The sequence below is a fragment of the Agelaius phoeniceus genome, chromosome 4 (genome assembly GCF_051311805.1).
Source record: "Agelaius phoeniceus isolate bAgePho1 chromosome 4, bAgePho1.hap1, whole genome shotgun sequence".
NCBI lineage: Eukaryota > Metazoa > Chordata > Aves > Passeriformes > Icteridae > Agelaius > Agelaius phoeniceus.
In genome coordinates, this window is record NC_135268.1 from 1,975,971 (window position 1) to 2,000,350 (window position 24,380).

A 24,380-nucleotide genomic window follows, 5' to 3' on the forward strand; every position below is an offset into this window, starting at 1 on the left:
AAAAACCCACTTTTTTTTCTTTTTTATTTTTTAAACTACCTTCTTTTATTAGCCAGAACCAAAGATTTTGCCAGGACTGCAACAACTTCTCCTTCTGAAATGTCCCTTCTCCTTCCCAAATTCCTTACAACTTCTGAGTTTAAATCCAAGCCAAAAGCAAAATTCGTGCACTTCTGAGTCCGGTGCTCCTGTCAGATTCTCTGTCTCACTTCACATCTTCTTACACTTTCAGTCTGAACGCTGTCCTGCCCTGATGAGTTTGACAGAAGCATTGGCACATGTTAAGAGAGCATTTCCCTCCCTCCCTGCCTCCCTCCCTCCCCAGAGCTGGTTTCCTTAGCGCATTTCAATCGATCCCGAGCCTGCAATGATGCGTGCTCACCTCAAGGCTCACAGCAAGCACGCAGCAGCTCAGGCTGACTTGGCTCCAGGGCTCCGTGCCTTGGATAGCTGAGAAAACTTCCGATGAGCCTCTGTTCCAAGACATTGGAATGCAATTTCCCTGTGCATTTGGTGGCAGCTTTGGGTCCCTCTGGGGGACGGCACCCAGCGTGACCCCCGCCCCTCGCCCGCCCCCCACCGGCTCCTGCCCCGCCGTGGGGCTCCCTCTCCTGGGCACCTTGGGCTGCCCCCAACGGCATCAGAGCCCCGAGTCTGCACCCCCCCTTTTCCTGACCCCCAAAGAAGGCTCAGAACGAGTCCGACTGCCCTGGACAGCAGCGCAGCGCTTCCCCCAAGCCCTTCCCACACGTGCATGGCCCCAGCAAGGGATTCTGCTGCAACAAGAAAGGGGGGGCAGCCCCCAGAAGGGTTGAGGTTCCTGCCCAGCCTCGCTGTCCCGGGCCAGGGGCAGCGAGAGAGGGAGCGGCACAGACGGCGGGGACGGCCCGGCACGGAGCGGGGGCCGCTCTCAGCGCGATGCCGGCAAAGCCGCAGCTCCGGCGCTGTCGGCCGCGCTGCTTGAGCGGCACGGGGGGATCCGCCGAGAGCCTCCGGCCCCGCGCGGGGACTCCCGCAAGGGCCCAGGGGCGCCGGGCTCCGGCCCTCGGGGCTTTATTCTCCGGCAGCCCGAGCCCCGCGGCTGCGGGGCAAAGAAGGAAAGGGGGCACGGGAAGAGAGGAGCGAGAGCAGGGCATGACAAAGGGCGGCGAGGGAGCTCGGGCTGTGCAGGAAAGCGGCACGGGAAGGGAAAGCCCGGGACGAGGGTACACGGAGGCTGGGCAGAGGAAGGAGAGAGGGGGAACAGAAGGGAGTAGCGGGCTAGGGACAGGACAGGAAGGAGCCGGGTTTGTGGGGGGAGAGGGAATAGGGGAAAGGGAGCGAGAGAAGGCGAATACGGGGAGAAGGAAGGAGGGCTAGAGAGAGGGACAGGCGGGGAAGCCTCCCAGAGCCCCGGCTGCACCCCGAGCCCGGCCCGGCGCCTCGCCCTGCCCGGGATGCTGCGGCGCTCGGCGGAGCTCGGCTCGCTCCGGAGACACTCGGCTCGAGTCGGCTCTTCGGCTAAACTCGGCTATTGTCGCCTAAACTCGGCTACTGTCGCCGGCATTCGCCTCTTCGGCCGAGCTCGCCTCGCTTCGGCCCAACTCCCAGCCGCTCTGTGCCTTCGGCGCGCCTCGGCTCCGCTCGCCTCGGCTCGGCTCCCTGAGGGCGGGCAAGCGCCGCCGCCTCCCGTTCAGCTCGCCCGGCTCGGGGCTCTCCCGCTGCCGCGTCCCGCGGGCGGCCCGGCCACGGCGCGGACACGACCGGGAGCGCGGGCTCGGGCAGGAGCTCATTAGGCTGGGAGCGCACTGGCGCTAAGCAGCGCGCACGAGAGCAGCAGGCTCGCTTCGCCTGAGCTCGGCTCGCTTCGCTTCAGGCAGCCTCGGAAGCCTCGCCTCGGTTCGCTCGAGGCCGTCAGGGTCGGCCGCTCTCGCCTTGCTTCGGCCGAGCTCGTGCGATTCCCCCGAAGGCGGCGGCGTTCGGTTGTGGTTTTAGAAATATCCTCCTCTATCGATTGTATCCTTCTATAGTTAGATTTATATTTCCAGAATATTTCTGTTATTCCAAATATAAACCCCATCTCTAACCAAATAAATACAATAAATGCCTTCTTTTAAACGATATTGAAATATTTTTATTTCTACTTTGTATAATTATATTCACATTTTTGTTTATCGTTTCTTTGGTGCATTATATTAATAATTAGATATAATATATATAAAATTCGAAAAATATATTTAAATGATTATTTATATTCCGTAACATATCTACTGCTACAACTCATTTTTCTTCTCTTTTTAAATTTTATATATATCTGTATGTATTTATGATATATTTCTAGACTTAGATTTCTACCTTCATATTATTTATATTTATAATTTTTATCATCAAAACCCTGCCTATTGACAAAGAAAAAATACCCACTTGATTTAACTATTTAAAAATATATTTATATTTATAATTTTCATATTTCTATTTATAATTTGCTCTCTAGTAGGTGATAACATACCTGCTCCTGCACCGCAGTGGGGCTCCCTCTCCTGGGCACCTCGGGGTGCCCCCAACGGCATCAGAGCCCCGAGTCTGCACCCCCCCTTTTCCTCTAGTTAGAAACTACACTGGAACTTTTTTCTGGAAACAAAGACATGACCTAAATCCTCTCCCCATGTCCCAGACAGAGAGATGTTCAGTTCTTAGTTGACTGGGCAGCAGATTCTTAAGGAGAATGATAAACAATATGGAAACGTTTTAGCTACAAGCAAATAGGCAAATCTAACAAGGTCCTGGTGGCCAGCCACTGCAGTTCTTTTGAAGCCATTTTTTAAACAATCAAATACCGACACCACAAAAAATAAAGCAAAAAGCTGACTACTGGCTAAGAAAGAATTAACTTTTGACAACAACAACATTCCAAGGACACAGGCTTTTTCGCAATCTCATACCTTATTACTACCTCTCTTGGGAATTCTCATCATGGATCCCAAAAGGAATAAATCCCTCAGAGTGTCCTAAAGCACAAAGTAGCACGCTGGAGCTCCTCACACTCCCAGGAGGGCAGCACAGCGTGCACCGAGTCTGACACAAATTCTGCTCAGTGAGGGTCTGCAAACAAAGGTTCAAGTGATGAACTGAACTCATTTTCAAGGGACGCTTTCTAAGCACAGAAGCACAACAAAGAACAAGCAGAAACAATCCTTACAAACACCTGCGAGTTTTATTTAGCATGGATGCGACTGATTGCCACCCTATGGCTTCTCCCTTGGGTTTGTCTGTAGGTTCAGGAGGATGATGATGCACACTCTGCCTTCCCTGAACCCCCACAGCAGCCGAGCGCTGCCCAGCGCGTTCAGACCATCGGGAACTGGGTCACGCACACCCGGATGGGCCGGAGCTGCTCTGCTGGAGATTGGGGAGACGAGAGCAGAGAGGCGCTGGCCCAGGCGTCGTCCCAGTTCTGTTGCTGTGTGCCGAGAAGGAGTTTGCTCCCAACAGCTGCAGCCACCCTCAGCTCGCTCCCGTGGTGAGTATCAATGGCACACAGAGGCAGCCTGAGGAAATAATGGGCTGGGCTCTAAGGGCTGGGACAGGCTCTGATTTTTTGTTTTGTATTTGCACGATGATCGGTACAACAGGGCTCTGATGGATGACTCGGCAACACGCAATTAAAAACTCCTCCGTAGGATTACATGGACTTGTAGGCAAAGACAAAAGCCCATCACCCTTCTGAAATCTCCTTTGAATCCCAAGCACGTGGATTGTCACTGTACTGCAGCTTCCAGGTTTTCAAAGCAGCTTACTTCTGAAGGCCAGGAAACATTTATTCCTACAGAAACAATGGGCAGCACCCGGGCTAATCTAAGCACTCCTGTTGGATAGGGGATCTGCCAGTGTGCCAGGCCAGCCTAAAGTGGGCTTTACACCAGTCTAATGTCCCCACAAAATTCTTCTCATATCTCCCAACCCTGAAACCTAAAGCTTCTCATCAGTAGCAAATTTGAAGTAAAATGGTTTTTTTACAACATTCAAAAATGTCATGCTGGACTGAACTAGAGAGTAATTTTCCAATATAAGCTCAGCAAAGCCTGAATTGACTCGTCCAGAGAGAAAACCTACAAGTGAACACCTACACCTGCCTAAAGAGACCTAACGAGCCCCTGGCAGCCACTGGCATCAAAGCGCAGTGGATGTTTCTAATCCAGGGGAAGGAGAACAATATCACCTTTTGTTCTCTCCAGTTTGTTTCCTCTGCAGTCACATTTGCTCCTTATGATTTTTACAATCTCTGTATCTTCTCGGGCAGCGCTGAGTCTGACGACCGGGATACGAGAGTCCTTCCCTGCCCTACGGAGAGAACCAGGAAAAAAAGTTAAAAAAAGAACAGGGCAGTTTGAAGTTAATACCTCCGACGAGAAGCAGCACCTGACAAACAGAGCAACGGTGAACAAAGCGTGACACCTCCCTGGGGACAGAAGACTGACAAACTCTCCGGGATTTACAATTCCAGTAACCAAGCCCTTCAGCACAGCAGCCAAGTGTCCCATTAGGTGCTGCTGCACCAAGGAATGATCCCAGAGGTTCCAAAGAGTGAAATGCACGTTATTGTCCAAAGACGTAAAATCTTGCAAAATACCAAAACTACAATAGATCTAAACTACAGGGCAAGAGTACGAGTGTTAACTTGAGGAGCTGGAACCATCCAGGTGAGCAACTGCTAACTGGATCCTCAACAGAGTTTGAGGAACCCTTCAGGATACAGAAGGGTTTTCCCCAGCAATGTCACAGGCCGGGTTTTGATAGAAGTGCACTTGCCAGATGCTCAGAAACGTCACCCATCCTCCTCCGGGTGTCCTGAGAGAGCTGCGAATGGCTCTCACCTGGTTTGAGCTGGTTCTGTAAGGGCTCAGGGTGAATTTCACCAGATGCAACCAAACTGGGCAACTCCCAGTGGGACAGAAGGAACCCAAAGCTTGTTTTACCCAAAGCTTGGGTAAGCAGAGCTCCAGCAAATACTGAGGGAACGATCAGAACAGGGTAACAAATAATAAACATACCTTTTTTAACTTGCCTTTTTTTTTATGTAGGTGAACAAAACAATTAAGGAGAAGGTGAAAAACTCACCATGACTGAACATTTCATCATCTGTAAGCTGACCATCCATAGCACACAGGACTCCAAATTTAAAATTCACCGATCCCTGGGACATAAAACCAACTATTATATGGTAAACAGTCAAACAGAAGACATGAAAATTTGTTTCCTCTAAGGACTTTCACGTATGTGTGTACCTTTGTATACATCCTACGCATTAGAACATACATCTCATACCAGCTCCTAATACATAATCATTTACCTTTACATTTTGATAGTACAGCATAAAATTATTTCCTTAAATTGGTGATCTATTATTATTAAGTTGGTGCTTTAAGCTATTTTTGCTGTCATGTTCAAAAAAACATTACTTCTTTTGACTGTAATGAGCAATTGATTTAGAAGTCATCAAAAGCCCATCAAAATACAAAGCTGTATTCACTGGACGGGTCTGTGAGCTAGAAGTAGTCAGGCTTGTACTCACCTCTTGCCCTTCAAGAACCAATAAATCCTGTCAACAAAAACAGCATCTTTAGCCCCCTCCTCTTAAAGATTCTACAAGGATGATGGTTTTATTTGTGTTTAGAAGTTTGGATTTGAAATGGCCAGTTCAATGGATAAAGACAGTTTAAACAGTATCACATCATAATTATTATTATTATTATCTGCTACTGGAAGAGACAAACCAGTAGTATCTATACTTAATTACTTCTGTTTCCAGAAAATAATACAGAAAAAGAACCAAACAAAAACAAGTCCCTTCCTACCTTTTGTATCTCAGGATGAAAAATGTCTCTTGGGCTCTTCTCCAGTTTCTCCAGGCTCCTGGCACTGAAATGCAAATGAACGAGTGCTTTATAGGAGGGCAAGTGCACATTCCAACCCCGAACCACCAACCGATGGCAGTTACAGCGCTTACAAAATGAATCCTTCCCAGAGCCTCTGGGAAATGGAACGGTTTGTGCAACTGCCATTTCTTCCCCAAAATACTGACTCCCAACACTTCCTAAACTTAGTTTGCATTTTAAAAACAGAAATTAGGGAGACTCAGGGTGGAGATCAGGTTGAAATTGATTTCCTTCTGAAGCACAGGGCTCTGTTCCATCGCCCTTCACTTGGGCTCCACACAGAATCACGGGGAGCATTTTAGGAGGGCTCAAGAACCAATTCTATTTCTCTCTTTTTCTAGTTCTCTCTCTTCCTAAATAATTCAAGGCAAGTCAAATGAAGAAGGACAAGTTCAGCATCAAATTCACACTTTTTCCCTTTGTCTGGTCAAGAACAGGCTTTAAAACCACTTCTTGCTGCCTTCAACGATTAAGACTTGTAAAACCATTTTTACAAGTTTGATAGGTTTATCATAAAAACCACAGAACGCAAGCTCTGAATTACAGGAAAAGGTACACAGGCAAATATCTCAGCTGATGGTGGCTTATTTGTCAATCCATACCTTAATGGAGATTGCACTGAGAATGTTTCAGTGGGACTCTAAGGGAGACAGATTTTCTGAGTACCCTGTAAACAAGAAAAGCTGGGATATATTAGAGGACATACCCACTTGTTCTGCATATTCAAATAGGATTATCAATAAAAACATTTCAGTTAAAAAAGAAGGAAGAAAACCAAGGTAATTTTACTCAGCTATATTTACTGCCGATTTAGAGAAAAAAAATAGTCATGGGTGCTGCAAAGAAAAAAAAAAGTGAACCATAAACGCCTACAGTAGAACTTTAAAACAATTGCTGGGATAAAAGCAGCTCATGGAACATGAAGTAGAAAAAAAGCGAAACCAGTATCAGACCTGCCTGTTTTCTTACCATTGCACAAGAAAATCCGACAAGCGGTATAAAGTCACTGCCTAAAACCGATCCTAGGATGTAACCAAGAACAATTGAGGCATTTGCTAATCTAAACGGAAACCTTTTCCGGACCCTAGTGTCAAATCACACGTTTTGTCTCTCAGCAGCTCGAGGCTGGAGAGCATTTCCCCTGGGGGTCGGGAGGGCAGGGGCACAAGGGGCTGAGTTTGCCGATCGCACCTGTGCCATCAGAAGGATCCAGCCCGGCGCTCCTTGCGCTCGCCATTCTCCGGGCCATCGCTGTGTTTTACTGCTCAGCGATGCCGCTCCATCTGTTTGCGTGGAAGGAAGAGCCACGAGCACTGAGGCACTCAGCAGCCGTGTCATGCCAGCGATGTCGAGCGCTCTCTGCTCGCAAGGCTGAGCACGCCGCGGAGCCGCCTCCGCAGCCGCTCGTCCGCCCCCGCCCGCAGCAGCGGCAGCGGCCCGAGGGAGACGCTGCAGCTCGGCGGCTCCCGCGCCTCCGCCAGCCCGAGGGCAGCCGCCGCACAGTGACCGCGGCAGCGCCCGGCGCCGCTCGCCCGGGGCGGCTCCTGCAGCTCCCGGCCCGCGGCAGCAAAGCACCGCCCGGCGCTCCGCCATCGGCGGGCGGCAGCGCGCCCCGCCCGAGCCGAGCCCCCGCCACCGGGACCGCTGAGCGAGGCCGAGGCACCGGGCGGACGCCCCTTCCGCGCCGCTCGGCTCCGTGCGGGCGGCCGGACGGAGGCTTCGCCCCTCCAGCGTCGCTGCCGCGGCTCCGTCCCGCGCGGGACAGGCGCCGGGAGCTCCCCGCGCCCAGCCCGCTCCCCCGGCGCGCGGCCGCCTCGGGCCGCCAGCCACTCCTACGGCGCGTCGGCCGTTGCGTCAGACGCCGCGCTTTACGGCCGCAGGGCCTGCCGGGAGTTGTAGTCTCGGACTGACAGCCACCGCTCCGTTTGCCGCCACCGGGAGCTGCGGTCCCGCCAGGGGATCAAACGGCTCCTTCGCTCCTGGGCGCGGAAGCACCTTAGGCAGCACCGCCCCTCCCGAATGTCCTTTCTTTTCCGCTCCAACTCTTTTTTCTTTTTTTTCACTCTGTTTTTCACCCCCTTTTACACTCTCACTCCTCCTTTTTCACTCTCATCCTTTTCCTTTTTCACTTTTCTTTCTTCCTTTCTCTTCTTTCTTTTTATTTCTTCCTTTCCTTTCCTTTCCTTTCCTTTCCTTTCCTTTCCTTTCCTTTCCTTTCCTTTTTCCTTTCCTTTTTCCTTTTCTTTCTTTCTTTCTTTCTTTCTTTCTTTCTTTCTTTCTTTCTTTCTTTCTTTCTTTCTTTCTTTCTTTCTTTCTTTCTTTCTTTCTTTTCTTTCTTTTCTTTCTTTCTTTCTTTCTTTCTTTCTTTCTTTCTTTCTTTCTTTCTTTCTTTCTTTCTTTCTTTCTTTCTTTTCTTTCTTTTCTTTCTTTTCTTTCTTTCTCTTTCCTTCTTTCCCTATATTTTTAATCTTGGCTTTCCATTCTAGCTTTAGAATAAAAAAGCAGCAGTAGAAACGTTAAGGCTACCTGGGAGTGCAAAAAACCCCAAAACGGTAATGATTTTAGGAAAACTATTTCCTCCATGGGAGCCTGAAATTTTCTACAGCTGCAGGTGACATAGAGCTTTTATTTCTTCTTCTGTATAGTTTATACTTTACGCTCTATTTATACCGCGCCCCCTGCTGTCTGCATGGGCGCACTGCAGGCACAGCGCCCCCTGCCGTCTGCATCGGCGAACTGCAGGCACAGCGCCCCCTGCCGTCTGCATCGGCGCACTGCAGGCAGAGTGCCGCCTAATGACGTCAGCCCGTCGACACGGCGCCGCGCCCCGGCCACGCCCACTCGGGCGGCCGTCGCCATCTTGTACGGGATTCCGCGACGGCCACGGCGCGGCGCTGCTATGTTGTACGGCACCCCGTGACAGCCAGGGCTCCGCCAGCCTGTATGGCACAATTTTACGGCAGTGGCGCTTTACGGCAGTTTTACGGCATTTGAGCTTTACGATCCCTTTTGCGACAGTCGCGCTTTACGGCCCCCTTTGCGACAGTCGCGCTTTACGCCCCCTTTTACGACAGTCGCGCTTTACGACGCCTTTTGCGACAGTCGCGCTTTACGTCACCTTTTGCGTCAGTCGCGCTTTGCGGCCCCTTTACGACAGTCGCGCTTTACGACACCTTTTGCGACAGTCGCGCTTTACGGCGCCTTTTACGACAGTCACGCTTTACGGGGCCTTTTGCGACAGTCGCGCTTTACGGCGCCTTTTACGACAGTCGCGCTTTACGGCGCCTTTTGCGACAGTCGCGCTTTACGACGCCCTTTGCGACAGTCGTGCTTTACGGCACCTTTTACGACAGTCGCGCTCTACGGCACCTTTTACGACAGTCACGCTTTACGGCCCGTTTTGCGACAGTCGCGCTTTACGGCACCTTTTGCGACAGTCGTGCATTACTGCACTACCCTTTATGGAACTTTTATGATACTTTAGAGAACTTTACGGTTTTTATTTTATTTTTCATTTATTTTTAATTAATTTTATTTTTTAAATTTTATTTTATACTTAATGTTTATTTTTAATTTTTCTATTTTTAAAACTTCTATTTTATTTTTTTATTTTTTATTTAATTTTTATTTCTAATTTTTCCATTTTTAAAGCTTTTAAATTTATTTTTCAAATTTTATTTTTAATTTACTTATTATTTTTAATTTTTCTCTTTTTAAAGCTTTTTATTTTATTTTTTATTTATTTTTTATTTAATTTTTATTTCTAATTTTTCCATTTTTAAAGCTTTTAAATTTATTTTTAAATTATTTACTTATTATTTTTCTTTTTTAAAGCATTTTTTTTCAATTTTATTTTTTATTTACTTATTATTTTTAATTTTTCTATTTTTGAAGCTTTTTATTTTATTTTTCTAATTTTATTTTTTACTTAATTTTTAACTTTTCTATTTTTAAAGCATTTATTTTTTTATTTTATTTTTTATTAAATTTTTATTTTTAATTTTTTTAATTTTTAAAGTTTTTATTTTATTTTTTTAATTTTATTTTTTATTTTTAATTTTTCTATTTTTAAAGCTTTTTAGTTTTTTTTTATTTGCTGCTGCCCAGACCAACTGAAGCTGATGATTGTGGTGGTGTTTGAGGGTCTTGCATTATGGCACTACCTTTTATGGAATTCTTACAGCACTTTACAGCACTTTACAGTTTTTATTCTGTTTTTCATTTATTTTGGATTAATTTTGGTTTTTTAATTTAATTTAATTTTTATTTTTAATTTTTCTATTTTTAAAGCATTTTATTACATTTTATTTGGTGCTGCCCAAACCTGCTGTAGTGCATTTTTATACTTTGTAATACTTTGAAGTCATTTTGTTTTGAATCCCCATATTTTTCCCAAATGGTTTATCCCAAACTGCACCCCCCTCCTTCTCCCTGTGTTATCCCTCTCCCGGGATGAGATCATCCCCAAACCCCCACCCTGGCTCTCTGTCAATCACTCAGCCTCCCATCCCCTCCATGCAGAAGTTTCGGTCCAAGTCATCGAGTGATCAGCCAGAGGCTGGGAGTCAGCCGCCCAAGCCTTGCCCCATACGCTGTCCTGTATGTCTGTCCCCCAGCATCCATCCCTTAGGGTCACTTAATGGTTGGTAAGATGTTATCTACTTTGGGTTTCCACCTCCCTTTAAATGTAACCTTGGCACATCTCCCAGGGCTCTCGGCAGGAGGCCCCTGAGGTGCAGGAGCTCCTTTGGGACTCCTAATAAAACCTTGGATTAACCCCTGCTAAGAGTCGGCCCTTTATCATCTACCACTGTCTCTGGTGTCTCTTGTGCTGCAAAGGCGACCAGCCCAGGTGCCCTCAGCACCCTCGGGGCACAGACAGTGTCTCCCCCCAGCCCAGGTGCCCTCAGCACCCTCGGGGCACAGACAATGTCTCCCCCCAGCCCAGGTGCCCTCAGCACCCTCGGGGCACAGACAGTGTCTCCCCCCAGCCCAGGTGCCCTCAGCACCCTCGGGGCACAGAGAGTGTCTCCCCCCAGCCCAGGTGCCCTCAGTACCCTCGGGGCACACACAGAGAGTGTCTCCCCCCAGCCCAGGTGCCCTCAGTACCCTCGGGGCACACACAGACAGTGTCTCCCCCCAGCCCAGGTGCCCTCAGCACCCTCGGGGCACAGACAGTGTCTCCCAGCTCTCGGCCGTGTCGGGGCTGCCCCCCCGGTTTCTGCCGACTTGGGACTGGCCGAGGGTTACTGAGAGGCTCGCACAAACCCGCTCGGCCGCTGATTGTGGTGGTGTTTGAGGGTCCCCAGGACGAGGGAAGAGACGAGAATCTTGACTCCACCTTTCAGAAGGCTGAAATATTATTTTATGATCTCTATTATATTAAAAGAAAATGAGATAGTAGAACTATACTAAAAGAGCAAGGAGACATCAGAAAGCTGGAAAGGAATGAATAATAAAAACCTGGGACTGCTCACAGCCCCGACACAGCTGGACCATGATTGGTTATCAAGTAGAAACAATGCACAGGAGACCAATCCAAGATGCCCCTGTTGCTAAACCATCTCCAGCCCACACTCCACAGCCAGCAGATTGTTACTGGTTCCATTTCTGTTCTGAGGCTTCTCAGGAGAAAAATCCCAGCAAAGGAGTCTCATCAAACACGTCAGTGCCAGGTGATAGCACAGGCAGCATCGGCTGGCCGAGGTCACTGTGTCATCCCTGCCAGCCCAGGTGTCACAGCAAGGAGCAGAGAGTTCACCCTGTGCTCACCCTGTGCTCACCCAGCCCTGCCAAGGGACCGGCTGCCAAAACAGAGCTGTGCCATGCATGCCAGTGTCTGCATGGCAGAGAGAGGACATGAAAAGCCACTGAGGAAGCTGCCACCTCCTCCCTGAGCTCTGCCCTGCAGGCTGGGCCATGGGCAGCCACTTTGGGAAGGCTGCATTTGCTGCCCATCAGCTGCTCTGTGTCTGACAGGAATTGAAATAGCCCAGGTTTGGGTTGGTGCTGAGCAGAGGGCAGGGAGGAGAAAGGGAGAAGGCTGTGCTGCAGGCCAGGTGGATCCAGGGAGAGCCAATTTGGGCAGCAGCCTTGTCTAACAGCATTTCATTTTCCACTTCTACTACATTACATTTCATTTTGCACTTCTGCTAGAACTGCACGTCAACAGCTTTCAAATATCCTCCTCAGTCCCAGCAGCCTGCTTGCAAGTGCTGCGTCTTTATCAGGCCATTGATGGTCCTTCTGAAATGTGAGTCTCACTGGCTGCATCCAAACCTTGTGCTTGAAGAGCATTCCTAAAAATTAAAGCAGATTGGGCCTTTGGGGATGAAGGGGCTGCAAAGCATCTCCTAAAGCATTTTCTACTCCAATTTCATTGTGAGGAAACACACCTGAAGGATGATGCAGGGATTAGGATTGAGACAAAGATGAGTTTGGTAGGTCAATTTTACTTTGAGAGCTTGAGAAGCACAGGAAGCCCAAGTGAATGATCCCAGAGGGTTGAACACAGAGGTTTCACCCTCCCAGATATACAAGGGCCTTACCTTAAAACCACTGCTCTCAGCACGGAGCTGTCTCAATGCTGCATTAATGTTTTCTCCTCTTTGTGCATGTGTAGAATTGAAATCCCTCTTGGGGAAGAAGCTTATTCCAAGTAAATTCCTAAACAATCAGCTGAAAAAAACCCTGAAATGTTCTTTCATAGCCTTGTAGATTTTTAAAGCCTTTGACATTTGAAACACTGTTCCCCTGCAAGACCTTTTCTTAAATCCCAGCTTCTCAGAAGGCCCAAGGGGACAGGGTTGGCCAAGGGTGGAGCTGTTCTGGATTTGTTGGTGGTGCCTTGTAGTGAACAGTGTGTTCAGAGCTGCTCTGCTGGTTCTGCCCATCACTTTGACAGGGAAGGAGTGTGCTGGGATATGATAAATCACTGAATTGTCACTTCTAAATGCTGCTTGCAATGAAAACACTGTGCATAAACCCTCCTAAATGGTGTTAAATTTGTCTGCTATATTTCTTCCCTCCCACCCCACCACTGCTGCTCTAAGATCCCTTAGTAGCTCAGTCTTTCTTTGTGTTTTGTTTAACATTTATGCCCACTTTCCCCAAAGCTCTGGGGGTTCTTTTTAAAATATGATATTGATTTTTTTCTTGGTTTTAAAAAAAACCTGAAATACACACACACACACACACACACACACTAAAGAAGCAGGTCTCCATGGCTCAGCCCTGAGTGGTAAAGGAAGAGCAACAGGAAGGGTGGTTTGTGGTGCTGGAGAAAGTCTCTGCCAGGCTTAAAGGAGCATCCCATTTCCACAGATGGCTTTTTTTTTTTTTTTTTTTTTAATGAGTTATGGTGCTGGGAAGATCTGGAAAGAGTGCAAGTCCCTCATTCCAGTTTGGATGTCTTGTTTTAAGAAATGTGTTCTTTCAGTTCTTGAAGAGCATAGTTTTGGATTCATCCTCACATCCTCCAGTCTTGGTGGCTCTGTTGGTTTTTTATTTCCCTTTCTCTGCCCTTTTCCCTGCCCTCACTCCCCTGATGGCTGCAGGGGATGTGATTCAGGCACTCATCACTGCTCTGTAGCTTCTTTACAGAGCTAAAACTGACTGGGTCTTTCACCCTCCTCTCATAGCAGTGGTGCAGTGAGACGCGTGGCAGGGCAGGGGTTTTATCTGTTGTTTATCTTCTGGTTTGATGTTTAACACATGAGGCAGAACCCCAAGCCCCTGCTCACCATGTCAGGCTAGGCTGCAGGGGAGCACACAGACAGCAACACAGTGGCTGCACCACAACCACCATCAATCAATCTGATAGAAAAAGGGTTTAAGGCCTCTAACAGTGCCATGGTGACTGAGCTGAGCCCAACCTGGGTCTAGCTTCATCCCTGATCTGTGTAAAGCCCTCTTCTGTGCTTTCCTGAGGCTGGGACAGCTGGAGAGGTTGCTCTCCATGAGCACAGGATGGCAGCTGAGGGCTGAAACTCGCTGAGCTGCCTCCCCAGTAGGGGATGGGCTTGTGAGGGATTTAAAAGAAAAAACATTACCATGTCTTTGTCAGTCTGCCATGCTCGCTTAAGCTGGCTGTTGGTGATTTGTAGTATTTTTTAAAAGAAAAACCAAATGCTTTCCCTTTATAAGGAAATATGCTATGAAGAGGGCTTCAAAGGAAAGATGATTAGTTACTATCCAACTGTTGCTAAATTCATTGCTTGATGGTCCATATACTGCATCTTTTAATGTTACTGATACAGACCATTCCCAAGCTGTTTGATAATTATTTATCAGCCATCTGCATCAGCATCATCTGCATGACCAGTGATGGCCAAAAAGCAGGAAGGAGAGAAAGGGCTTAAGCTGTAGGCAGGAAAGGGAAGGCAGAAACCAAGCAGCAAACAATTGGCACCTGGGCTCCATTGAAGACTAAAAGTGGGAAAAAATGGCTTAATTTGAAAATCTGCCTATTGTGTGTGCCATCTCCAAGGGGAAACAAACAAACCCATCCAAAGGAAGGGAAAAAAAAGCAAAGAATTAAAAATTCCTTGTGCTGTTATGCAGAATTGGGGGGTTTAACTTTTCCCAATCTCTTCCCAGTCTCAGGCAGAAATATTTCTATAACCAAACCATCTCCCTTTTTAAAGCATTTAGCTGGATTGAGTAATTTCTTAAGTCCTCCATCATCAGGACCAGTTTGGGTTTGGCAGCTCAAACACCTTGGCAAGGCCAGGACAACTTCAGTGGTTCTCCCTGTCCTGAAAGAGAGGAGAAAAGGGAAGTTAAGCTCACTGCAGAATCAAAGCCTCCTGCATTTCATCTTTTGGCTTAGATTGCTCACCATGGAGTATGAGCCATAAAAAAGGGGAGGTGTCACCAAATTGAATTAAAAAGTGCCCTTTCCCAGTGCTTTTATTCCAGACATTCAAAGGAAGCTCATTTTTCTTCTAGCATTCTTTCCCTCATTTTAGCAGAACCATTCTCATCCCAGACCCCACTCAGCAGTTGTTCAATCTTTTGGCACTGGATCTGGACAATGAAGGGACACATCTGGGTCACAGGAAAGCACAGAGGGAAACCCTCCAAAACTGGACAGAGAAAAATGAAATGCAGGAAGACTTACCTGCAGCTGGATGCTCTTTGCACTGGGCTTCCTTTAAAGGAATGGATTTGCTGCTAAACACATCTCAGGCTCAGATGTGACCAGGGAGAAGGTGGGATGGAGATGAGGAGTCAGACAGGGAATAACCAGGGAGATGCAGGGCCCAGGAACATGAAGGATGGAGAAGAGAAGGAACAGGGATTGTTCTCCTTGTTTAGATCCATCAGTACTGGGAGCTTGGGAAGTACATGAGGGTACCAGAGGGATGCTGGGCAGGAGCAGGAGAACTCCAGGATAAGGGCAAGCTGCTCCCACTCCAGGGCTGGGCCAGGGAATTAGGGGAATTATTTCTCTCCCCTTTCCAGTGGGATGCAGGTGCCACCCCACGCAGAGGCAGGAAAACTGCCTTGCAATCAAGTACAAAACCTGCCTGGCAAGCCCAGGATGCCAGCAGCCATTCCTCCTGGATTTCCTGCTTACAGGCATTTTAAGCTTGCTTAAATTGGCAAGGGCAATTTAGGCAAAATGCCCTTTTTTGCCAAGGGCATTCCCATTTCTTTTGGATCCTGAACAGAGGTTTGGAAAGCTGACTTTGATGAGGGAACTGTTTCCTATTTTGATCTGTGTTAACTTGGAGTTTCCCTCGGCACCAAAAACAGGGGGTGAACCCAACCCTTGAAAGGCCATAAGATCCTAACTATCCAATCCCCAATCCCCTCAGCATTGGCTTGTGGAACCTTCTCAGGGTTAATTTAGCAAATTAAGGGTTTGGCAAGTTCAGGATCGAAACAACCAAAAAGATTCATGAAAAAGAAACGGAACTGAGGCTGGCTAAAAGCTGACGACTCATTACAACAATTCAGTGAAAAGGAAGCAGGAGTGATCCTGTGAAAAACACCAATCACTTCTTTCTAAAATTTTAAAAGTTTAACAGTAATTACATGCTTATAAAAATAGTAATACAATCAGAGTACTAATAATTTGGACAAATTAAATTAGGACAATATGAGACAATAGAGACAAAGAGTTACAGGCAGTCCGGGTACCTTTTTCTGGGCAGCATAAGCCCGAAAAAGGACCCCCGTAAACAAAGGATTAACCCTTAAAAACAACAGCCTGTTGCATATTCATACATCTCATACATGAGGAATAAATTCCATTCAGACACAGGATTCTGTCTGGTCATCATCAACTTCTTCCTCTGAATCCTAACGGCGCCTTCGAGGCAGGAAGAAGTTAGTTTCTTCTAATAAGAGAGCAATAAATTCTTTTTCTCTGAAAGATTTAGGTGTCCTGTAGCTGCTATCTCACTGCGAGTCCTTTCTTTAAAAAAAGTCTCCTACATAACATAGTTTCTATTTTAACATTTTGTTATAACCTAAAACTATATTTAACACGCTATTGAAGAGAATTAATACAGCATTACTTTCTAACACAACACATATAATATTCATTTATATATACACATATAATATTCATTTTAATATTTGCTAAAAGCCACTCACAAAATACGCATTTTTCACATTTTCAATACTCACCAAGCCATCTGGCCAGAGTTCTGTGCCCACCGAGGACACAGCAACCAGCAGGGACCTTCCTCCCATTCTCCAGCACAGGCTTCTTCCCTCCACACGCAGGGAACTGCAGCCACTCAGGGAACACCGACTTAGTCACAACAGGAGAGGCACAAGGATAATTTGGAACTCGTTGCGACCTCAATGCCGCCCAGACCCAGGAGGAAGCACTCGTACCATCAGCCGGAGCGGGGTATTTCCTGTACCGCCCTCTCTTCCCCCTACCCAAGGCGCATGAGCAAACTGCCGCCATCATTGGAAGGGCAAGTGAGTGCCGCCCTCAGCCGCCATCTTGGGTGTGGCGTAAAAAGGACCTTTTTTTGCCTCCCCTTTCCAGTTTTCACCCCCTGCAGAGGCAGGAAAACTACTTACAAAACCTGCCTGGCAAGCCCAGGATGCCAGCAGCCATTTCTCCTGGATTTCCTCTCCGCAATCTTTGGTACTGGCAGAAGCCACTCCCGGCCGAGCCGCCATCTTTGTTGGGGTACCCTTAAGCATCCCCCGCTCCTCACACAGGCGTTTCTCTTGCTGGCTGCCTCAACCCGGTCCCGACGCTCTCAGCGCCATTTTCTGCTGCTTTTCCCGGCGGGAGAAAACGGTTGGCGGGGTCAGCGGCACCGGAGCCCCGCGAACCGCGGCAGGGAGCGGCGGCGACGCCTCTGCCGGAGTCGCCTCTGCCAGAGTCCTGCCGCGGCCGCCATCTTGAGTGCGGCTGGAGCCCGACCCGGCTCACGCAGGATCCTGGTACGCGGGCGCTTCCCCGTCTTGAAACGGGAGCTCTGTCCCCTGCGCGCCTCCGCCGCCCGCCGAAACCGGCCCCGCCGCTGTCGTTCTTCCCAGCCACCGCCCCGCACGGCGGCCGCTCAAGCCCGGCCGCGCCCCTTTGCACTCCTGGCTGTGCTTCACCGCTGCCCTCTGTGCACAGCACCGCTCTGTGCCCACAAGGTGGCAGCACCGCCCCCCTGCCCGGGCCGGGCCGGACGCGCCTTGGGGCAGGCAGGGAACGGAGACCGAAGCTGCCGGAGATTGATTTTGGATTGATTTCCTTCAGCCCCAGCAGCTGTTCCTACGGTTTAAGGGCACTTGATTGGTTCATTCCTAGGTAAAAACGTTATAACAGTGGTTTCAAAACGACTACGCATCTCTAGTCAGAGTTTCCTGCATTCCTGTATACAATAGAATGGATAGATTATTTCCAAATCATTCTTTCCAAATGGTTTTAGAGATAAATTCCAATTCTTTGCCCATACCTATAAAAACGAAAAACTTGACAGGTTTTGGTGTTCTACACCCACCCCTCCGTGTGAATTTTTTGGCAGCTTTTGGTCCCTCTGGGGCAGGGTAACCCAGCATGACCCCCCCTCATTCCCCACTCACCTGCTCCTCCATCACAGCCTGGTGTGACCGTGTTCACAGGAGTCTGAGGAGGGAAGAGATGAGGATTTGACTCCATGTTTCAGAAGGCTCGATTTATTATTTTATGATCTATATTCTATTAAAAGAATAGAAGAAAGGATTTCATCAGAAGGCTAGCTAAGAATAGAAAAAGAAAGAATGATTTCACAAAGGCTTGTGTCTCGGACAGAGAGTCCGAGCCAGCTGGATGTGATTGGCCATGAATTAGAAACAACCACATGAGACCAATCCCAGATGCACCTGTTGCATTCCACAGCAGCAGATAATCATTGTTTACATTTTGTTCCTGAGGCCTCTCAGGAGAAAAAATGCTAAGGAGAGGATTTGTCAGAAAATGTCATGGCTACAGCCTGGCTCTCCCTCCTGGGGACATTGCGGTGCCCCAAATGCCATCAGAGCCCCCAGGTCTCCAGCCCCTCTCGCTCAGCCTTCCTTCCTCACCCCCAAAGAAGGCACAGAAGGAATCAAACTGCCCTGGACAGCAGAGTGGTGCTTTATTCAAGCCCTTTCCACGAGTACATCTCTCCCAAATGGGACTCTGCTGCAAGAATGGGGGGCAGCCCCCAGAAGTTCCTCCCCAGCCCCGCAGTCACAGGAGAGAGGCAGAAAGAGGGAGGGGCAGCAGAGAGGACACAGGAAGAAAAGTAAGAACGGGGTGCAGAATGAAGTTGAAAAAACAACCAAAACCAAAAACAACAACAAAACCTGGGATGGGCAGCATAACAGAGAGGGATTAAAAAAGAATGGGTTTTGGTTCCTCATCTCTTCCTCATCAATTTCCTTATTGGTGACATTCAGCAGTGATGCCAAACAAGCACAGAAAACAAATGGAAGAAGAAATGCAGATAGTCAGCAGCCACCACCTATCAAAATTCATTTTAAATAGAGTTCAAAGGTCTCTAAGAGCAAGGTGAGGTGTAAATGGAGATACTCACGCAGAAGTACTGCCAGCTGCTATTTTCAACATTTCTTCTGAGTTTCATCTTCATTTGTTTATCTCTCACCTAAACAAGAGAAAAAAAACGAAAGAAATGTGACCTTTCAGGCAGACAAAAAATGTGGTTGGTCCTTAAGAAAGCATTTTATTCTGCCTGTATAATAACCTGTTGGGAACAGTAGGAGCTTTTAGCAAAACATCTCTGTGCTGTTGCAGTTGTTGTGCCACTGTGAGAAATCACAGGCACGGCTGCAAGGCTCCTGCAGCTCACCCTGGTGAGGGTCAGAGACCACTTATCCCTGCAGGGATCCCTGGGAATAATGATGGTGGGAAACGTGGAGGGAGCTGGATAAATAAATACTTGCCATTTCCTTACCAAAAAACCCCTCAAAACAAAGCTATAAAAACAGTTTGCCTCTGAATTAGGAGAATTTCAATTAACTCTTTTAGGTCTGCTTTTGGTTCAACATTCATCAATCTGAATTGGAATATGCATAGAGGAAGTAATTAAAGGTAGCTGAATTTGAAGAATAAATGTCTATTTCCTTGTTCATAACCTACATTGAAAGACATTAAAACCCAGTGTTTTGCTTTAGAGCTGCTTGGCATTGACTTCATTCAGTCCTAGACTCATCAGGTTATAAAAAACACAGGGAAATATATTCTTTGTTTCATGAAGAATGCATTATAAATGAGAAAGGCATAGCTTTATCAGAGTCACTGCTGATACCAACATTGCTTGGCTAAGTTCAAAGTACTGACACAAGAACATCATAACAAAAGCAATGTCCAACAGAGCCTCAAAAATAAAGACACAGTTCAAAGTTTTTCAGATGTCCTACAGTTGCTAAGGTATCTCCAGAAAGGTGAGCAAACTGAAAATAGCACAGGAAATTTTAAACCCATTTCTCTTTTTTTTTCCCCCTTAACTTCCTTGTGGGCAAGAGAAAACTCCTAATCCAGGGAATGAAATGTAGTTTTCATACCTCAGTCATGAGTAGTCCCCTCAGTTTCAAGCAGACCCAGTGCTCAGTGAAATCTTAGAAAGGGTCAAATCATCAGTATGAAATTCCAATTCTATTTGTGAAAGGAGCCATTTTTTCTCCATTCCCCTCCCTCCCCAACATCAAGTGGGAAAGGCTCAAATTGAAAAATAATTCTTACAAAATTATACTTTGACCTAATAAGTTTGCCACAAGTTGCACCAGAAAGAGAAAGGAGAGCGGAATCAGAGGTTATCAAACTCAATAGAAAATCCAGCTCATGCTATCTCCAAAAGCCTCGTTTCATTTATCCAGGATTTAAAAAAAAACCCCACATAATAAAAACTTCACATATTTTGTTAAATGCTATCATTTCTATCTGAAATATTAATTATTACTCTGCTTTTCAGAAGTGAATTAGAAAGTTTTCTGCACCCACCTTCCCCAAATCTGATTCTAAGTGCTTGCCAGTTTAATCCCTTAGGAAGCAAAAGTAGCCCCATGTGTCTCAGGATCAATAGAAACTGAACAACAAAGCTTGACAAAGTCTATTAAATTGTCAATAAAGTCAATAAACATTTTCCACTTTAGAGACAGCTATCACCAGCCTGTGAATTTTGCTAGGGCAGGTTTAGTGAAGAAAAAACGAGGTCTTCCTTGCCAAATCAGTCAGGAGTTGTTCTACTCTACTGCCAGTATGAGGTGAGTGTAAACAGCACATTCCTCACAGCATCACCCACAAAGAATTCCTCTTGAAAATGAAGGCTGCTTTTGAGTTGGACCCAACAGATGAGAACTCCCTGGTGTAGAGCACAGTGATGGCAGCATGGCCAGGCTCTGCACTGGAAGGCTGAGACCCAGCAGCAGATTCCTGACCAGATCTCCAAGGCTGAGTGTGCAGGGGTGCTGTGGTACCCCGGCCCCCCTGGCCGCACACTTCCAGCCACCATCACTTCCTCTCAGAAGGACAGGAGAGAAAATAAGAAAAGCAGGAACTGGAAAGCTCAGGCTAAAGTCAGGCAGGTCACTGATGAAACAGACTTAACTTTAAAAACCTTATTTATCAGCCATTAAAAAGAGTATTAATTATGTTATTACACACTATTATTAGACAGTCAGCCAGCCAGCCTGACCCCAAGCACGCTGCAGCATCGGGGCCAGGCAGTGCCCATCTCCCAGGAGCTGATTTACCCATCCTTCTCAAGGGAATTGACCTGCACACAGTTCCACAGTGGAGCTGCCAGGCTGCCAAGAAAAATATCTCTGGCTAAGAGTCAAACCCTAATACATAAAGCTATTAAATGATTAAATGATATTGTGTTACTGGCTCTTTCTTCTATTTCAAATTTTGAAAATTATTCCCAACAATTTTCAAAATATTTCAGAGGAAAAAGGTCTTTTTATGCTTAGATCTAAGGTGTGCATGATTGAATGTTTCATTCCACATCTTTACAAGCAGAGCCTTGACCAAGTTAAGAGGTGGAAGGACATGCTCACTGTAATGGAAAGATAGAAATAATGAAACTCTGAACACAAGAGAAAGGAAAGAAAGGAAAGAAACACAGAAAAATTAAAATTCCTTGCTGAGCCAAGACAAAGGAGATAATTTTATCCAACAGATAGAAAAGCTCAGGTCAGAATAGTGACCGTTGCTTCTCAAGAGCAACATCCATTGAAACACACAGTCTGCAGGTGGAATAAGGTTAAACCTTCCCAAAATGGGAAAAAACCCTTGACTCTGACCTCGATTATTTCATCATCTACACTTATTTACCATTTCAAAAATAGTACTAGAGTGTTCTTGTGACTTAAAAATCTTTGTGTGAACAATCACCACATTAGAGAAAATTTTACGTCAGGATAACCTCATGTTGCAATTATCCAAAAGAACGGGATAAAGTGAAATGATCATGCTGCAGACGTTTTTCTAATTTTTACCCAATAGAATGCACCCGTATTGAGGGAAGTTTTGAAAAAAACCAACACATTCACATTACTGCACGGTCACGTGAAAAATACTCCTCTTCATCTTCAGTATCTCTCACAGAATTAACACCAGGATGAAGTTGCCAAAGTGAAAAACACTGTCTAAGGAGTGGCATTGCCCCACACATGGGATACCTGTGTGCGCTTCAGAGAGATTCATCCTGAGTTTCCTCCAGCCCCTGTCAATACCATAAACATGAGGCAACCATGGGACTGTTCCACAGCTTCTCTCCAAGCTTGTGACATGGGTTTATGCTCCCCATAGCTATTGCAAGGAATGGAAGTCAACAGCAAGGGGTGGCAGAATTGGACAAAAATACCAGCATTATTGGCACATGAGAAATTAAATATTGATTACCTAAAAGATTTGAACTCTGCACCTTACCTAGTACAACTTCCATACTGAAGCTTTGAAACAGACACTGGAATTTACAACTTCTAATTTTTATGTCCTGTAGATGTGAAATCCCAGCCTCCCTCTCCAGAGTAACCAACTCAGATCTCTTCACTATGAGGATTTTATACCATGGCCTTATTGTTTACCATATTTCTTTCCAGCAAACATCCCAGTTGCATGAATGCCTAAACTCAATGTATCCCCCACCATTTGCAAACTGTTACAAAGGGAAATTGGGGTTTTCTGAGCTAATTGTTGACATCATATGTTAGCAGGAGTAGAGTGAGTATGGAGTAAGATTCTAGACACCAAAATAAAGAATGCTCCTAGACACAAAACCCTCCATCCTAGCCCTGAAATCCTATCTTTACTCATTTCTTTGGCTTTGGGAAGACATTAGGACAGCCTGCAGCTTCCCCAGAAATATAACATTGACACTGACAATCCTAGTTTAGGCAGCTGTTCTGCAGATGCAAAGGTAGATGTAGAATGTTTCCTGGACAAGCAGCCTGAAAATGACTCTCTCACAGATGAATAAGCATCAATACAAAACACACTGTTACAAACCTAGTATTTCCATAGAACAGATAATGAAAAACCATCTGTCCATTCTGGTTATTTGCCAAGCAGCCAGCCCAGCACACCATTTTACTACCTGTATCTAAGGTATCCTACTAATAAAGAATATTTCTTAACTGTTTTCATTTTGTCTGCACATGCTGATTAATAACTTCATCATTTAACCCGCCTCCTCCAAAGTCAGTCATGTACATAACAAGGAGATTAATTCCTGAAAGTATAACTGTGCTCCTCTTTTGGATTTGGAGAAAAAAAAAAAAAAGAGCTTCTTCAGTGAAATCAGTGAAAATTAGGGCCAACATCTTATTCTGCAGCAATTTCCCCAGTTAAGCATAATATTTCTATGGCCTTCTCATGATCAATATCCTGTGCTCTCAATATCCAGTTCCAGTCCTGGTTGTCTTTTAGATACCAGAAGCCAGCAGGTATTAAGAGATAAATTGTACTCAGTGCTACTTTAGTCCAACATGTAACATGAAGAGTATGTTTGCAATTAAAATTCACACAATGCAGTATTTGAAGTGAACACATTTCACTATCAGTAGCAGGACAAAGCAGTGATGAAAAATCCCAAATTACAGCTTCACTTCCGGTAGCTTATTTTTTCCTTGTGTTTTCTAGGAAGCTGCATGCTTATAGTTGTTTCTAAGGAACCTGAACAATGTGACCTTCATGTGATCCAGTGGCTTCTAAAGGTCATTCCCTGCTCCTTGCACAGGTCAGAACAACTCTTGTGTGGTTTTTATCTCCTTTATGTGACCAACTTGCATACAGGCAAGCACCTTTCCCCATCCCTAGAGATCATCTGTCACTGTAACCTCGAGTGTTCATCACATTCCTATTAAATCCAAACCGTTTCAGTAGAACATGGTCACAGTCATTTTTCTTTTCTATCCCTTGCATCATGACTTGCCTCTTCACTTTATTATACTCAATTTTATATTTCAGATTTCAAGCTGAAGAAAAATCCCTCTCTCTGAAGAAGATTTTCCCATCAAGTGAGCCATATATATTTTTAATAGGGATATCAAACCCAGCCTGACGGAACAAACACCTTGAGACACCTTCTGGACATGAATGTCTCTTTAAAAATATTAAAGCTCTAAAGGTTGAATTGTTTACAGGTTCATCTGAACTGAAAGAATAAGAGATGCTGCAATAGGACAAAATGATGACTCAGGTCTCTAGGACACAATCAATTTTATAGGATTTCTCCAATAGCCCTCGTCCATGGGGGTTTGTACTCCTGTTCATCCATTTAACATAGAAAATATGTACACTTAAAAAAGGGTTACCAAACTATAACACCATTTCTTTAATCTATTAACAAAAGCCAAATGAGATACTTGGGAAAATCCTAATGCAAAGAAACATTTTGAGTGTAGCATTTTACTATTGAATAAGCCCTTATTCTCTTAGCCAGATTACTGGGGTGGAAGCTGGCCTTTAGTTTACATTTTTAACACTAATATTGTGAAATGGGACAAGAGGAC

At 46.1% G+C, this 24,380-nt stretch overlaps 2 long non-coding RNA genes across 2 annotated transcripts; one reads left to right on the forward strand and one right to left on the reverse strand.

Annotated features, from left to right (window-relative positions):
- Positions 1-7: 7 nt before the first annotated feature.
- Positions 8-18,955, reverse strand: LOC129120189 (uncharacterized). Its single transcript, XR_013181897.1, has 11 exons — positions 18,941-18,955; positions 17,967-18,081; positions 16,554-17,687; positions 12,464-14,671; positions 6,518-6,582; positions 5,835-5,898; positions 5,552-5,578; positions 5,098-5,173; positions 4,199-4,320; positions 383-473; positions 8-250 (listed from the first exon to the last, which is right to left on the reverse strand). It is a non-coding gene; the product is annotated as an uncharacterized LOC129120189 (long non-coding RNA).
- On the forward strand, positions 17,226-24,193 carry LOC143693902 (uncharacterized). Its single transcript, XR_013181898.1, has 3 exons — positions 17,226-17,333; positions 23,509-23,605; positions 23,836-24,193. It is a non-coding gene; the product is annotated as an uncharacterized LOC143693902 (long non-coding RNA).
- The last annotated feature ends 187 nt before the right edge of the window (positions 24,194-24,380 follow it).